The sequence below is a fragment of the Rattus norvegicus genome, chromosome 2, assembly GCF_036323735.1.
Source record: "Rattus norvegicus strain BN/NHsdMcwi chromosome 2, GRCr8, whole genome shotgun sequence".
NCBI lineage: Eukaryota > Metazoa > Chordata > Mammalia > Rodentia > Muridae > Rattus > Rattus norvegicus.
This window is the reverse complement of record NC_086020.1, coordinates 117,856,574-117,875,485: the sequence shown is the minus strand read 5'-3', so window position 1 is coordinate 117,875,485 and position 18,912 is coordinate 117,856,574. Positions and strand designations below refer to the sequence as shown.

Sequence of the window (18,912 nt, the reverse complement as noted above, 5' to 3'; positions counted from 1 at the left end):
ACAGTGTCTGGACCGCAAGGGACCTGCAGCTTGAGTGCCCCTATCTTCCTGTTTCCAGAGGCCCTATACAGCTTCCTCTCGGGCCAGGGATGTGTGCTAGGGTGGGCAGTACTGGTGGTCTCTCCTGCCCTGCAGTCTCAGGAGTGCCCACCTGTCTGAGTGATGAGCTGTCTCTCCCACGGGGTTTGAGAGTAGGGAACTGTGGGCCAGGATCAGCGAGGTTCGGGCTCCAGCTAGAAACCGGAAGTGTCCAGTCCCAGAGGAATTTTGCCTCTGTGTGTCCTGATTCCACCAGGCAGGTCATTTGGTGCAGAAAAGTTGGTCTTACCTCTGGTCCCAGGCCTGAAGTTGCTTCTTGGGGGCTGCGTTTCAGCTCTCTGTGTGTACAGCAACTAGAAGGGCCTCAATTAATTGTGTTCTAAAGTCTGTTTAAAAGCATGCCTGTGGAAACGATATTGGAATTGCGGTGGAACTCCTAATTTCACTGGTTTAGGTTTCTTATTAATTTTTAAAGGTTTAATTTTAATTATGTAAATACGTTATGTGAGTTTGATCACATAAATGCAATGGCTACAGAGGCCAGAATGGGGCATCAGATACTCTGGGGCTGGAAGTACAGGTGATTGTGAACTTTCCAATGTGGGTGCTAGAAAATGAACTCTAGTCTTCTGCAAGAGCAATGTGTGTGCTCTTAACCTCCGAGTCATCTCTTCAGCTCACAATATTAGTTTTAATTCATTCTTTTCCTTTTCTCTGTCTAAATCCTAGACATTAGATTGATTACATTGTGGTGACTTTATAGTAAGATAAACAGCAATGCCATCGACCTATGGTAGTCACCACAGGAAAAATGAAGTCACCCACCATGGTTCTGTTGGCAGGGATTGGGATAGATGGGGTGAAGGTCATATGATCTGTAAACAGTTTATATTATGTAAGACATGGGGTAATTTAGACATTAGTGTTTTTATACTAGCATAGCCTCTTAGCATATGAGTCTCTTGGCAAATGTTTTCTCAAATCCAGAAGTACAGTTGGCCACTCGGCAAATAAATGCTAAGCATTCTCCAATGACAATATCAAAAATGTCAGTCTCTACAGACTCCACAAGGATTAATTCTGCAGCTAATCACTGTTGGGAATTTTAATAGTGAACATAAAACTCGCCATTAGAATGAGCATAAAAGATTATAATATTCTTAATAAGAATATTTTTATTAACTAGAGTTGAGTCTTAACTTTTAAATATCTACCTAACAAAGGTAATTTGTTATTTCTATACATCTTCATCTTTGTATATGAGTATTACTATAATTAAATGCTAGAAGCAGGCTACTATATGAAAAAAAGGTTTTAGTTTGGCTTAAGGTGATGAAGTTTTCCTTCTTCAAGACCATGTTTATCAAGACCATGGGCTTTGTCTAATATATGATCCATGCAGCAAGACAGCCTAGAGCACCACATGATAAGGGAAAGGATCATGTGACAATGGATGGAGTGTTTATACATGCACTTGTGTCTGACCTCACTCTGCATCTTGAGAAAGCACAAAGAGTCAGCCACAAGACTTCATTCTCAGAATTTTATGTAGTTCTAACCAGCTCTCCAAGATCCCACTTCTGATTTAGATTATTTCTAGCCCCTAAACATCTCCAAGATCCCACTTCTGGTTTAGATTATTTCTAGCCCCTAAACACCTCAAATTAGGGATTAAATTACAACACAGTGATGCTCATATCATTTCAAAATCATAGCTGACCTCACGGATCCAACTTAATACTTATTTTTTCTGGGCTAATTCTCAGTCTTAGATGATCAATAATATCTTGTGCCTTTTAGGATATACATACAAACACACACACACACACACATATATATATATGCATACACAGTATATATGTACATAGATAAATACATACACACAAACACACATATACACATACATAAACATGTGTATATGCATACAAGCACACACATACATAAACACATACATATATGCATACATACACACAGATACATATACACACATACATATACATACAGACATGCATATACACCCTGAGACACAGTTTATCTATATAGTCCTGGCTGTCCTGGAACTCACTATATGAACCGAGGTGGCCTTGAACTCACAAAGATCCACCTAAATTTACCTACCAATTGCTAGATTAAAGGAGTTTACCATCATGCCTGGAAGGATATATCTTAAGGTACTTATCAAACAATTGCAATGAAAGGTTCAGTAACTACTTATATACCTAATATGTTAGAAAAACTTGGAGAAGTTCTTTTTCTGGGGTTGCAGTGGCAAGAGAACCTGATATACATCAGGTATAAATCATATTTTACAAGCCTTACAAGTTAGTATAAGTGATCACATAACTGAAAAAGAAATTAGTTCTGTGATGGGACAGGCTTTAAACTGCAAGTATTCAGGGACCTAGAAGCAGCAGGGGCAGGACCCTTCCTGTTGCTGCCCTCACAGAGAACTGAAAGCCAGTCACAAGGAGTAACTATACACCTGAGAGCAGAGGTAAAGTCAACTTTTCTGCTCCAAGTGACCTACCTAGTGGACTCAGGACACACAATGGCAGAAGTCCTCTGAGAACAGGCACTTCCAGTTTCTGGCTGTGGCCCGAACTTTTCTGATCCCAGCCCACAGTTTCCTGCTCCCAAATCCTGTGAGAGAGCTGAACACCCAGAAGTGTGGGAAATCCTAAGACTGCAATGCAGGACAGACTGCCACTTCTGCCCATGTTTGCCCACATCCCTGGTCCAAGAGGAAACTGCCTAGTGCCTCTGGACACAGGAATATAGGAGCACTCAGCTGCAGGAGCACCACGGTCCAGATCTGCACCTGGATCTGAACTGAACCAGTCAAACAGCAACCTGCATCCAAATCCCATGGGGGGCAGAGGAGAGCTAAACCCTCAGAGGTGTAGACAATCCTGAGAACCTAGAGTCACATTCCTGACTCAAGAGGAAAATGCCTAGCACAATCTGTGCCCCCTGTGCACAGAGATCAAAGAAAAGTAAGGGCAGGACCTTCCAGTTGCTGCCATCATGGAGAGCTAAAAGCAAGCCACCAGGAGTGACTGCATGCCTAAGAGCAGACCACTCTGTTCCCATAACTGGCTGAAAGAAAACAGGAAAATAGGTCTAGAGGAGGGCTGACACATAGGCCCACAGGAAGGTCAAACCACCATTAGAAACAGCAAGAACAGCTAACATCAGAGACAACCTGATGGCCAGAGGCAAGCGCAGGAACACAAGCAACAGAAACCAAGACTACATGGCATCATCAGAGCCCAGTTCTCCCACCAAAGCAAACACTGAATATCCAAACACACCAGAAAAGCAAGATCTAGATTTAAAATCACATTTTATAATAATGATGGAGGAGTTTAAGAAGGACATAAAGAACTCCCTTAAGGAATTACAGGACAACACAAGTAAACATGTAGAAGCCCTTAAAGAGGAAACACAAAAATCCCTGAAAGAACTACTGGAGAAAACAACCAAACAGGAGAAGAAAATGAACAAAACCATGAGACTTAAAAATGGAAATAGAAACAATAAAGAAAGTACAAAAGGAGACAACCCTGGAGATAGAAAACCTAGGGAAGAGATCAAGAGTCATAGATGTGAGCATCACCTACAGAATACAAGAGATAGAAGAGATAATCTCAGGGGCAGAAGATAGCATAGAAAACATTGACACAACTGTCAAAGATAATGTAAAACAGAAAAAGCTCCTAGCCCAAAACATACAGGAAATCCAGGACACAATGAAAAGATCAAACCTAAGGATAATAGGTATAGAAGAGAGTGAAGACTCCCAATTTAAAGGGCCAGTAAATATCTTCACCAAAACCATAGAAGAAAACTTCCCTAACCTAAAGGAAGAGATGTCCATAGACATACAAGAAACCTACAGAACTCCAAGTAGATTGAACCAGAAAAGAAACTCCTCCCATCACATAATAGTTAAAACACCAAATGCACAAAACAAAGAAAGAATATTAAAAGCAGTAAGGGAAAAAGGTCAAGTAACATATAAAGGCAGACCTATCAGGATTACACCAAACTTCTCATCAGACTATGAAAACCAGATGATCCTGGACAGATATCATACAGACCCTAAGAGAACACAAATGCCAGCCCAGGCTACTATATCCAGCAAAACTATCAATTAACATTGAGAGAGAAACAAAGATATTCCATGACAAAACCAAATTTACAAGTACCCTGCACCCAAATCCTGTTGGGAAGAGAGCTGAACACACAGAAAAGCATATGTCCTGAGACCGCAGGACAGACTGCCACTTCTGCACACGTTGGCCCACATCCCTGGTCCAAGGGGAATCTGCACAGTATCTCTTGACACAGGAATATAAGAATAGTCAGTGGCTGGTTCCTGCAGTTCTGGTCTGTGCCCAAGACTGAACTGAACCAACCAGCTACCTGCACCCAAATGCCATAGGGGAGAGAGCTGGACCCCCAGAAGTGTGAACACTCCTGAGAAGTCAGAGGAGACTACCCTCTGCCCACATTCCAGACTCAAGAGGGAATTGCCTAGTACCAACCCCTGGGTGCAGGAACCTAGGAGCAATCAAGGGCAGGACACTTCTAATACTGGCCCACGCCTAGAGATGGAAGACAGTATCCAGGAGCACAAACACACATGAAATCAGAGCACATGTTCACAGAAAAAGGTTGAAACAAAACAGGAAACAGTTCTGCAGGAGTGCTGACACAGAGGCCTACAGCAGGGTCAAGTCACTCTCAGAAACAGCAAGACAAGCAAATACCAGAGACAACCCAATGGCTAGAGGCAAGTGCAGGAAGCTAAGCAGCAGAAGCTAAGACTACTTGGCATCATCAGGGCCCAGTCCTCCCACCAAAGAAAATACAAGATATCCAAACACACTGGAAAAGCAAGATTTAGATTTAAAATCACATTTTATAATAATGATGGAGGAGTTTAAGAAAGACATAAAGAACTCCCTTAAAGAAATGCAGAAAAACACAAGTAAACAAGTTGTGGCCTTAAAGAGGAAACAAAAATCCCGGAAAGAAATACAGGAGAACACAACCAAACAGGTGAAGGAATTGAACAAAACAATTCCGGATTTAAAAATGGAAATAGAAACAATAAAGAAAGCACAGAAAAAGACAACCCTGGATGTAGAAAACCTAAGGAAGAGACAAGGAGTCGTAGATACAAGCATCACCAACAGAATGCAAGAGATAGAAAAGAGAATCTCAGGGACAGAATATAGCATAGAAAACATCGACACAACTGTCAAAGATAATGTAAAACAGAAAAGGCTCCTAGCCCAAAACATACAGGAAATCCAGGACACAATGAGAAGATCAAACCTAAGGATAATAGGTATAGAAGACTCCCAATTTAAAGGGCCAGTAAATATCTTCAACAAAATTATAGAAGAAAACTTCCCTCACCTAAAGAAAGAGATGCCCATAAACATACAGGGAGCCTACAGAACTCCAAATAGATTGGACCAGAAGAGAAATCCCTCCCTTCACATAATAGTTAAAACACCAAATGCACAAAACAAAGAAAGAATATTGAAAGCAGTAAGGGAAAAATGTCAATATAAAGGTAGACCTATCAGAATTACACCAGACTTCTCACCAGAGGCTATGAAAGCCAGAAGATCCTGGACAGATGTCATACAAACCCTAAGAGAAAACAAATGCCAGCCCAGACTATTATATCCAGCAAAACTCTCAATGAACATAGATGGAGAAACCAAGATATTCCATGACAAAACCAAATTTACACAGTATCTTTCTTCAAATCCAGCCCTACAAAGGATAATAGATGGAAAACTCTAACACAAGGAAAGAAACTACACCATACAGAAAGTAAGAATATAATCTCCTGCAAATAAACCAGAAGAGAGACACACAAACATAATTCCACCTCTGACAACAAAAATAACAGGAAACAGTCATCACTATTTCTTAATATCTCTCAATATCAACCTATCATATTCTCCCAATAAAAAGACATAGACTGACAGACTGGATATGTAAGCACAGAGGACCCAGCATTTTGCTGCATACAGGAAACACACCTCAGAAACAAAGACAGATACTACCTCAGAGTAAATGGCAGGAAAAAAAATTTTCCAAGCAAATGGCCCGAAGAAACAAGCTGGAGTTGCCATTCTAACATTGAATAAAACTGACTTTCAACCAAAAGTCATTTAAAAAAGATAAGGAAGGACGCTTCATATTCATCAAATGAAAAATCCACCAAGATGAACTCTCAATCCCAAATATCTATGCTCCAAATGCAAGGCATCTACATTCATAAAAGAAACTTTACAATAGCTCAAAGCACACATTGTACCTCAAACAATAAGAGTAGGAGATTAAAACGCTCCACTCTCATCAATGGACAGATCATGGAAACAGAAATTAAACAGAGACATAGAGAAGCTAACAGAAGTTATGAACCAAATGGATCTAACGAATATTTGTAGAACATTCCGTCCTAAAACAAAAGGTTATACCTTCTTCTCAGCACCTCATGGTACCTTGTCCTAAATTGACCATATAATAGGTCACAAAACAGGCCTCAACAGGTACAGGAAGATAGAAATAATCTCATGCATTCTACCAGATCACCACGGACTAAGACAATAACAACAATAATGACAGAAAGCACACATGTAAATGGAAGTTAAACAACGCTCTATTCATTGACAACTTGGTCAAAGAAGAAATAAAGAAGGAAATTAAAGACTTCCTAGAATTTAATGAAAATGAAGGAATAACATTCCCAAACTTATGGGACACAATGCAAGTGGTACTAAGAGGGAAACTCATAGCTCTGAGGGCCAGCAAAAAGAAACAGGAGAGAGCATATGTCACCAGCTTGACAGAACACCTTAAAGCTCTAGAACAAAAAGAAATAAATAAACCCAAGAAGAGTAGAAGACAGGAAATAATCAAACTCAGGGATGAAATCAACCAAGTAGAAACAAAAGGAACTATACAAAGAATCAACAAAACCAGGAGCTGGTTCTTTGAGAAAATCAAGATAGATAAACCCTTAGCCAGACTAACCAGAGGGCACAGAGGGTATATCCAAATTAACAAAATCAGAAATGAAAAGGGAAACATAACAACAAAATCAGATTAAATTTTAAAAAATCATCAGATCCTACTACAAAAGCCTATAGTCAACAAAACTGGAAAATCTGGAGGAATTGGACAATTTTCTAGACAGATAGCAGGTACCAAAGTTAAATCAGGAACAGATAAACCATCTAAACAACCCCATAACTCTTAAAGAAATAGAAGCAGTCATTAAAAGTTTCCCATCCAAAAAGAGCCCAGGACCAGATGGGTTCAGTGCAGAATTCTATCAGATATTCACAGAAGACCCCAAACCAATACTGTCCAAACTATTCCACAAAATTGAAACAGATGGAGCAATATCCAATTCCTTCTATGAAGCCACAATTACTCTTATAACGAAACCACACAAAGATCAAACAAAGAAAGAGAATTTCAGACCAATTTCCCTTATGAATATTGATGCAAAAATACTCAATAAAATTCTTGCAAACTGAATCCAAGAACATATAAAAACAGTCATCTGTCATGATCAAGTAGGCTTCATCCCAGGTATGCAGGAATGGTTCACTATATGGAAAACCTTCATTCCACTATATTAACAAACTCAAAGATGAAAACCACATGATCATTTCATTAGATGCTGAGAAAGCATTTGACAAAATTCAACACCCCTTCATGATAAAAGTCCTGGAAAGAATAGGAATTCAAGGCCCATAACTAAACATAGTAGAAGTCATATACAACAAACCAGTAACTAGCATCAAACTAAATGGAGAGAAACTTGAAGCAATCCCACTAAAATGAGGGACTAGACAAGGCTACCCACTCTCTCCCTACTTATTCAATATAGTTCTCAAAGTCCTAGCCAGAGCAATCAGACAACAAAAGGGGGTCAAAGGGATACAAATTGGAAAGGAGGAAGTCAAAATATCACTATTCGCAGATGATATGATAATATACTTAAGTGATCCCAAAAGTTTCACCATGGAACAACTAAGCCTGATAAACAACTTCAACAATGTGGCTGGGTATAAAATTAACTCAAACAAATCAGTAGCCTTCCTCTACACAAAAGATAAGCAGGCTGAGAAAGAAATTAGGGAAATGACACCATTCATAATAGTCCCAAATAATATAAAATACCTTGGTGTGAGTTTACCCAAGCAAGTGAAAGATCTGTATTATAAGAACTTCAAGTATCTGAAGAAAGAAATTGAAGATCTCAGAAGATGGAAAGAAAGATCTTCTATGCTCATGTGTTGGCAGGATTAATATAATAAAAATGGCCATTTTATCAAAAGCAATCTACAGATTCCTATTCTTCATAGAGATAGAAAAATTTGCAAATTCACTTGGAATAACAAAAAACCCAGGATAGCAAAAACTATCCTGAACAATAAAAGGACTTCTGGCTTAAAAGGACCATCCCTGACCTCAAGCATTATTACAGAGCAATAGTGACTTAAAAAAACTGTATGGTATTGGTACAGAGACAGGCAAATAGACCAGTGGAATAGAATTGAACACATAGAAATGAACCCACACACCTATGGTCACTTGATTTTTGACAAAGGAGCCAAAACCATCCAATGGAAAAAAGATAGCATTTTCAACAAATGGTGCTGATTCAATTGGAGGTCAACATGTAGAAAAATGCAGATCGATCCATGCTTATCACCCTGTACAAAGTAAGTCCAAGTGGATCAAGGACCTCCACATCAAACCAGATACACGCAAACTAATAGAAGAAAAAGTGGGGAAGAGTCTCAAACACATGGACCCTGGAGAAAATTTCCTGAACAGAACACCAGTGGCTTATGCTCTAAGATCAAGAATTGACAAATGGGATATCATAAAGCTGGAAAGCTTCTGTAAGGCAAAGGACATTGTCATTAGGACAAAACTGCAACCAACAGATTGGGAAAAGGTCTTTACCAATCCTACATCCAATAGAGGGCTAATATCCAAAATATACAAAGAACTCACGAAGTTATACTCCAGAGAACCAAATAACACTATTAAAAATGTGGCACAGAGTTAAGCAAAGAAAGCTTCAACATCCTTAGTCGTCAGGGGAATGCAAATCAAAACAACCTTGAGATCCCACCTCACACCAGTCAGAATGGCTAAAATCAAAAACTCAGATGACAGCAGATACTGGTGAAGATGTGGAGAAAGAGGAACACTCCTCCATTGTTGGTGTGATTGCAAACTGGTACAGCCACTCTGGAAATCAGTCTGAAGGTTCCTCAGAAAATTGGACATTGCACTACCTGAGGACCCAGCTATACCTCTCCTGGGCATACACCCAAAAGATGCTCCAACATACAACAAAGACACATGCTCCATTATGTTCATAGCACCCTTATTTATAATAGCCAGAAGCTGGAAAGAACCCAGATGCCCTTCAACAGAGGAATGGATCCAGAAAATGTGGTACATCTACACAATGGAGTACTACTCAGCTATCAAAAACAATGACTTCATGAAATTCATCGACAGATGGATGGAACTAGAAAATATCATCCTGAGTGAGGTAACCCAATCACAGAAAAGCACACATGGTATGCACTCATTGATAAGTAGATCTTAGCCCAAATGCTCGAATTACCCAAGATGAATAGACCACATGAAACTCAAGAAAGATGATCAAAATGTGGATGCTTCACTCCTTCGTTAAAGGGGGAACAATAAAATCCATAGGAGGGGATAAGGAGGCAATGTTTGGAGCAGAGACCGAAGGAATGGCCATTCAGAGCCTGTTCCTCATGTGGCCAATACATATACAGTCTCCAAAACTAAATAATATCGATGAAACTAAGAAGTACATGCTGACAGGAACTGGATATAGATCTTTCCTGAGAGACCCAGACAGAACATGCCAAATACAGAGGCAAATGCCAGCAGCAAACCCCTGCTCAGAATGGGAGCCCCATTGAAGGAATTAGAGAAAGGTCTGAAGGAGCTGAAGGGGCTTGCAGCCCCATAAGAAAAACAATGCCAACCAACCAGAGCTTACAGGGACTAAACCACTGCCCAAGGATTATACATGGATGGACCCTGGGGGTCCAACTTCATATGTAGCAGTGAATAGCCTTGTTGGGGCACCAGTGGAAGGGGAAGCCCTTGGTCCTGCCAAGCTTGGACCCCCAGTGTAGGGGATTATTGGAGGGTGCGGTAATGGGGGATGGATGGGGAGGGGAACACCCATATAGAAGAGGATGGGGAGGGGTTAGGGGGCTGATGGACAGGAAACAGGGAAAGGGAATAACATTTGAAATGTAAATAAGAAATACCCAATTTAATAAAAATGGAGGGAAAAGAGGGAAAAATAAAAAAAAGCAAGTATTAAAAATATTGAGGTAAATTAGATGTAAATGTACTTGAGATGCTGCCCTGTATTTCAAAGCCTTGTTGGTTTACCTTACCTTTCCCTGTTCATGATGTTGCGCCTAGCATCTGCATTTTCTTCTGTATGTCAAGGCCAGTTCAGTAATGACCTGCATTCTCCAAACAGTGACAGTGGCTGCCTCCTTTCTTGTGTTCACTTGTAGACTTTTATGTAATTTTGATTCACCGTATCTATGGATACATTGCACAAATGAACATCATTGTGGGCAAGATGTTGGAGCACCAAAGTCCATAACAATATTTCCACAGGTGCTGGCCTATTACATGTCACAACCAGAAGAAGAGGAAGAAGAAAAGCAAGAGGAGGAGGAGGAAGAGCAAGTAGTATCCAGAGCGGTGTCCTAAGTACAAACACAGCCCTGCCAACCCCAGCCCTTCTGATACCTTCTAATGTACTGTGCTGTGGATTATTTTAATGATATAGCAAAGAAAATTTCACAGTGAGTATCTCTTCATAGTTAATTCTAAGAGCTACCCATGGAGAGGCATCTGGAATACTCAGAAATACCTTACCAACTACAAAGGCCCACACAACATGTGGCCAGATAACTCCCCGCTCTTTCCTTAGCTCGCTTGCTTACCTCCCATTTGGAGTGTTTTATCTTTTTTAGTAAGATGTCTCTGTTTCTAATTTTTTTCTCTGACACTAATCCCATTCTCACTATTGCCTGGACTTGGGTGACAAAATCAAAAGGCATGGCTTTTTCTCTGTTTCCCCACCTGATGGCCACTAGGGGTTTCAGTTTGCCTGTACTCTTGTTTTCTCTCAAGCTCTAGTAAAATTTTCTTCCAGATTTAAGAAAGAAAGAAAGAAAGAAAGAAAGAAAGAAAGAAAGAAAGAAAGAAAGAAAGGAAGGAAGAAAGAAAGAGGAAGAGGGAGAGAAAGAAAGAAAGGAAGGAAGGAAGGAAGAAAGAGAGAGAGAGAGAGAGAGAGAGAGAGAAAGAAAGAAAGAAAGAAAGAAAGAAAGAAAGAGGAAGAGAGAGAGAAAGAAAGAAAGGAAGGAAGGAAGGAAGGAAGGAGAGAGAGGAAGGAAGGAAAGAAGGAAGGAAGGAAGAGAAAGGAAGGAAGGAAAGAAGGAAGGAAGAGAAAGGAAGGAAGGAAGGAAAGAAGGAAGGAAAGAAGGAAGAAAGGAAGGAAGGAAGTCAACAAGATCCTTAGATCAAAACATCTGTGGGCTGTGACAGTCAGGGTAGATTTCTGCTGTTCCCCAGATGGTTGCTGTGCATGATACATTTGAGCATCTTCATAACAGTATTTATCAGAGTCAACCCTGTGAATCTGGTATGCAGACAATACTTGGCCATCCAGCATGAAGGCAAAGCATTCTGAGCATAGGTCAGGGTGTTGTGTGCACACCTTTAGCCTGGACCTTAATCATCATCTTTTCACCAGATGTGCTAGAGAGATTAAGCCCTGTAACACCAGGTTCTGGTGCTGATTACAATGGATTCATAGTGAACAGGCCACAGGCTCCTATATACTGTAGACAGTGTGGTACAGAAAAGATGGTGTGTGATTATTAAACAGAGTTTCAATGAAGTCTCCAGAACTGATCGTTAGTTTAGTGATTTCTCTCTGGGAAGATTATTTAGATTCACATCTCAGTTTTCACATCAGAAAAACAGATTTCATTATTATTTCAAATATTTGAGAGCTGAGTAACCAACGTAGCTCTTGAAATAAAGTAGGGGCTATTGTATATAGCCATGGCCTCTGACACAAACCCATTCTTCTCAAAGTGAAGTAAATTAAGATACAGCGTGTTCTTAGGGGACTCGGGAATTAAAGAATTCAGAGGCTTTAGAAATTCCTTGAAACTGAAGAGATTCACTAGGCCCTGCCATTCACAGAGTATGTAAGCAGTAAGGCCTGCTGAGAGTCACTCTTAGAAAATCTAAACTGCTAGGAAGTCACAGATATCAGCCAAGCTGGAAGAGACAGTCTAGTCAGTCCTTGGAAAGAATAATCTCCAGTCTTTTGGTCTATACAGTGTACTCCAGCTTGTGTGAGCTGTCGCCCATGCTGGGGTGGGCTTTGGTGATGTAACTGTCCTTGAATTATTTCTGCACCCTCAGGTAACCCTTCACCCACATCCCTGTAAGTAAACCCAATTAACTCAAAGGTTCCCCAAGTTGGGCTTTTGTGTGATATTTTTAAATCGTCTGCCATCGGTGCCTTATCTGTTTGAGAAGACGCTTGTTCACGGATACTCAAGAGTAGTGTCACGTGACAGGGATCCACTAAGTTTTCAAGAAGTCCTTATGCCATGCTTACATGCATACTGCACTGAGCATGCTTAGAATGAGAATAGATTGATGACGAACCTGCAGTTTAGCCTAGCCCCATCTCATGTTTTCCGTGTGACGTTAAGTAAGTTAACTAGTTTAGCTGTCTCCCTGTGTGAAAGAAGCATCAGGATAAGAGCTGTCTCATTAGGCAGTTGCTGCAATCTGGCCACACAATCCTTGGAAAGCCCCTTTGTTCTATCTAGCACATCATACAAACTCAGCAAATATTCAGTTTCAATATGTAAATATTGTCAGACACTACAGTGACACTGTAATTTGTAATCATTAGTGTAATTAATCTAGATAACTTTCCAGCCTGCCAGGGCAATCTGTTTCCATATCTTACAGATAAGAACCCTGGGCTTCATATGTCCTGCATCACTGGTCATCACACAACTGATATAGGATAATCAAAGCAGGAAACTCGTCCTTCAGCTTCCAAATTAATTGTGTGTTCTTCCTTGTTCTTTTTCCTTTAATAATGGGAAATTTGACCAAAATATCAAGTATTTATGCCAGATCTCCACTTTTCTTTGCCTCTGTTGGTTACTTCCTCCACTTTCCTTTGGCTGATCAATGTCTCGCGCCCAATGTCCCGCCAGCAAGAACGACACGCGGCAACAGGATTCTTCTGCGAACAAGCCTTTACTGTGTTACAGCTCTCTTAAACAGGGACCCTGAGCGGCAAAGTCGCTCGACTTATATACACAACAGTATGCTAATTATCTCTCAGGGATTGGTGGGGCATGGATCACCCCACTATCACCCCACTACTTGTCCTCCAGGGATTGGCGGAGAATGAATCACCCCATTAGCATGGTACCGCCCCTCATTAGCATATTAATGGTCAACTGACACCTGGTGCAAAAACCGCACATGTGCAGTACCGTTGTTCACTACTGGAGGGCGCCCTACATCTCATTATCGTATGGTCGCCTTAACAAGGGGACAAGCCTGCACATGCGCAGTAAGTTGTCGACATCCAGACAAGGCTGGATGTCGGCGCCATCTTTGTTTCGCCGCACCGCTCTCTACAGATCAAGATGACCAAGAGAAGCATTTTCCTTTGTGATTTCAGAGGGTTGAGCTACAACGCTTGGCCCCCCATTGATTCTGGGCTCTTGCTGAGGATAATCTCATCATAGCATGTCAGAGGCTATTCCAAGGTTGACAGAGGGTGAGGACTGAACTGGGGATAAGCCACAGCTATGACAGCACAATCCTGTGACTTACCTTCCTCTGTTCAGTTTCCCACACTTCCCAGAATGGTGCCATTAGCTCTCACCCAGTCATTCAACATACGAGGCTGTGGGACATAGTTCATATTTGACCTCTAAAGCTGCCTAAACAAAACTTAGATGCTGTAGAACAAGTTTACGATTATTTTAAGAGACGTGGGCTGGAGAGACTTGAGTCAAATGCTTGACACATAAGTTTGAGGCCCACAGCTCTCTTCTAATTAGATAGAACTGTCCTGCATTAGCGCCTACCTCATCGTCATCCTTAGAACCTGTACCCCTGGCTCTTATCCTGTGTTTCTTCCCCACAATCCTCCACGAAAGTCCTAGAAATTTTGTAAAAACTAAATTTTATTGAGTAAGACCCAGGCTTAAGAGTCTTCACTGATTGGAATTGTAGAGATGGCTCAGAGATTAAGACCACTGGCTGTTCTTCCAGAGGACCCCCATTCAATTCCCAGCACCCACATGGCAGCTCACAACTGTAACTCCAATTCTAGGGAAATCAATGCCCTGTTCTGTTCCACAGGAGTCTGCATGTTCACCTGTATATGAAAATTAAAAATCAAATAACTAAAAGCATGAAACTTATTTTGAAAAAGGAACCTTTGTTGGTTATGCAAATCCTGCTTTAAAATTGACCCTGTATCTTTGGCTGGCCCTCAAAGCCCCACAGCCCTGACTTCTTGTCAAATTTCATGTCACCCTCCCATACTGCAACTACATTTAACACATCGAAAATGTATAAGCTTTCTCCTAACCGAAATGCCTGGTCCTCCCTCCAACACATCCCTTTACCTGGAAAGCAACTTGTCTCTAAACTAAGGTCAAATAGAATCTTCTTTACATGGCCTTACCCAAGACTTCATTTCATGTGTGGATGTTACTCCAGGAAGTGGACAGGAGTGAGTCTGGGACATACCTTATGAAGGAAGAGCAGGGTGGTGATGATTTGGACAGGAAGCAAGAGCTCAGACTTGATGGAGTAGTGAGGGCACATTCTCAGAACACAGAGAAGTCCTCTTAAACTCAGGTTACCCTTAAACATCCCCTTACGGTTGTTAGAGTTACAAATGCCTGTTGAGATGTTTATGTCCCTAACCAGATCAGACAAATATCTGTTGAAATCCACTTAACTAGAAGATGTTGTTATTTGGGTTGCCCTAGTATTCTCCTGATGAGTAATCAAAAATATAAGATATTCAGTTAATATGCATTTTAGACAAATGGTGAATAAATTTAGTGCGTGTTCAAGTCTTAAAAATCTGCATTTTATCTGGTGAATCTAATTTTCTCTTTTTCTCTTAATCTGACATGGATCGACACAGGCAAAATGGGTATTTAATTTAATTTAAAATTTAGTTTAAATTAATTCCTGTCTTCTTAAAAGAATATATATTTACTTTAAGGAAAGCAATGTAGGTTAGTAAATCAGAAATAGAAACTCAGGGACAAGAAAAATCTATAAGTGATACAATTGAAGTTTGTATCTTGCCCTGGGCATTGTTGAGCAACACAAGTCATGATAAAATTGTGGGTCTTGGGATTTAAAGGATCATTCCTTAAGGTGAAAATAGCGTCATTTAGCATAAAGAAGAAATGTAGTGTGATAGACCACATAGATAGTAAGTAAGCTCAGCTTCAAATTCACAATAGTAGTTGTGTGAGCATCAACACAGAGTAGATCCATACAATGTGTACAGAATTAGTCTTAACTTAATAATCCTTTTAATACAGCCCAAGATTCTTGATCAGGGAGATAGATAAGTCGGTGAAGTGCTTGCTAGGGACCATGAGGACTTGTGTTAAGTTACCAGAACCCATGTCAAAAAGTAACTAGGATAGTACACACTTGCAATCCCAGAACCAAGGAGGCAGGGACAGAAAGAATTCTGGTTCTCACTGGTTAGCAAGTCTAGCCTAGGCAGTGACTTCCAGGTCAATTAGAGCCCTACCTCATAAAAATTAAAGTGGCCATCACTCACGTAATGACTTTGTGATTGACCTCTGGACTCCACACATCCATTGAAACACACCACACACACACACACACACACACACACACACACACCTTACTTCTTTGGATTAGGAAGTTAGGCAGGGTACATGCTTCAACTACACTAACTGTGACCATTCTGGGGTTTACAAGTAGATAATGAGCTTGTCTCCAGGTTCTAGGTGCCTCCACTCACAGGCCTGAAGGGTTGCAGTTCCATCCTGCAGAAATATCCTTTGACATTACATTGTTGTCACTATGATGAAAATACCTGGAATGAACAATACAAGAAAGGAAAGATTTAATTTGGTCCATGACTTCAAAACTATCAGTTCATGGATTCTTGACTGATTGTTCTTGGCTGATTGAACATCCTGGTGGCAAAGGTATTTGCCAAATGAGAGCTATTTAGCCCGTAGTGGACAGAAAGAAGAACAATGAAGGAGCGAGAGAGTGAGACAGGAAAGTGAGTGAGAGAAGGAAAGAGCCCAGACACAAGATACCCTGAAGGACTGAAGGACCCTCTCCCAAAGACCTACTTCCTTCAGCTAGGCTTCAATGTCCTTGTCCTTAATTATGACTCAGGAAGCACATTCATCATGGACATGACCTGTGTACGATCATAGCTGGGGTGGTCTGGGCAGCATATGATCATAACATCTCATCTCTACCATATTTACTAAACCATAAAGTTCATTGTGCATAGACCACTGGATGCTCTCTTACGAGAACTCTGGCAGCCAAAGCTTCCCAGAACAGCAAGACTTCTTCCACACTTGTTCATACTTGGTCCCTATGAAAAGCAACAAGGAATGGGACAAGGATGGGGTGTAGTAAAATCAGGGAAGAATGGTCCAGACTGAATGTATCTTTGGGTAAGGATGGCGAGGGCAGTGAAGCCTGAAGAGCAAGACCCCAGAGGAAACATTCGTATCCCACGTGTTCTCGAGAATCATTCCGAGGAGCTTCTCTCCTTTTCTACACACTCTTTAATAGCCTGGAAGCACACCTGGCCCCAGACAAGCATTCCTTCAGAAAGATTTAGTAAATGCATACTGTTCAGCATTTCCTCCTTTTCTTCAACTACTTTCACTAAACTGTCAGTATCTCCCAATCTTCAGCATCAGCAGGGATGGGGATTTCCATTATGCTTCTCTCAGCAGACAAGAAGTCAATCTCTTTCCAAGCCAAAGCACTTGGTTAGCAAATGTCAAGAAGCCTCAGAATCTCCACTTTCCTGATTCTTTTTATTATTAACACCATGCATACACACAAACACACACACACACACACACACACAAACACTCACACACACACACTACACAAACGCACACACACACTCACACACACACTACACAAACGCACATACTACACAAACACGCACAAACTACACACACACACATATACATCACACATAGACACACTACACATTCATATACATATGAACCACACATGTACACACATACATCACAAACACATCACACACAGAGAGAAAGCAAAGGACAGAGAGAGAGAGGTTGTTTTTCAGGGGGAAGAATTTGCCTGTAATCTACTGTTGGTATTTTCAGAATTCCTGTGTCCTCATCTGATGAGCTCTTGACGGCACTGAGGTGTCTTTGGCTGCACAGGGAAGAAATGTCAGTGTAGCCATGAAGGCTGAACCAGTATCCAGCAACCACGAAGGGTTAGTAAGGATCTTTAGAAGCAAATGTAATAATTTCTAAATTAATGAGTTTAATGACACTTTGCAGTACATAAATTAACATATATTACATAAATTATACAGATAATAGATCAATAAAAGATAGATGATCATAGATAGATAGATGATAAGACAGATATATAATAGATTTACTGAATTTGCTGAACTATATTAATAGTGATTTATTGAAATTCTAATTATAATACAGCCAATTCCATAACTGTTTTTAAATTAATGTGCTCACATGTCCCACAGTATGATTTAAATCATTACCATATACACTTTAATACACAATACAAATAATCAAACCATTTGTAATGATTTTCTACAAATTCATTTTTCAAAGTCTTTTGCCTAAAATCCTGATAATTTTAGAGGATTTCCAAATGTTTTGCATTTCAAAAGTTGTCCTTGAGCATACATCAAAAGTACTTTATTTTGTTTGTTTGTTTTTGTTTTTGTTTGCAACAAAATTTGGGTCTAAAACAAGGACATTAATGGAGCATACTATTCTGCCTTCCAAAAGATCAAGATACTGATGGCTCCCACTGACAACTATCAACATTTCTGGGAAGATTTTGGTGCTCTCAATAACTGCTTCTTAGAAATAAAACATTGTCTCTGCCAATCAGTGGCTGATGAGAAGCCAAAAAAACCAATGAACAAAACACCACAGGATCAAAAGCTGATCCAAAACCTACCAAGGAGTGGACATTATTCTTCTAATCTGGTGTATGCTGGGCATTTCACTGTTTGAAAATGTGTACTTGTCTTCAATGAAAGCTGTACACTTGCCAATAACTGGTAGATGCATTTGGGTTAGTTCCTCTTTCCAAGTAGAAGGCACCTATAATACAGTATAAAGTAGGCAAAATGACATGTCAAGGAAAATCACAGGTCAAACTCAGTATCAGCAACAAGATTTAAAGCCGTAGGAATCCCTACCAATGGCTTTGATTACATGTGGCATGAGTGCTAGAATGTATCAATCAAAGCCAAAAATGGATAAGAAAATTGTCAGAATATACTTCAAAGCGAGCAGAGGTAGAGTTCATGCTTATGGAAGAAACTTCACAGAGAAGTACAAGATACCTCCCTAGACCAGGTTGAATGTTCTGTGACAGTAATATAGCCAAACCAGATGTATGTGCATAAACAGG

The 18,912-nt window shown here is 40.4% G+C and overlaps 1 protein-coding gene across 3 annotated transcripts in view; it reads right to left on the bottom strand.

Annotated features, from left to right (window-relative positions):
* LOC120100799 (uncharacterized) overlaps positions 1-18,912 on the bottom strand; it is a 49,032-nt gene that overhangs the window by 16,844 nt on the left and 13,276 nt on the right. For 2 of the 3 annotated variants that reach the window (XM_063282707.1, XM_063282705.1), the window contains exon 4: positions 10,545-18,599. The gene's annotated coding sequence lies outside the window, so the exon portion shown is untranslated. The remainder of the gene's footprint in view (positions 1-10,544; positions 18,600-18,912) is intronic. The other variant, XM_063282706.1, reaches the window with a different exon arrangement.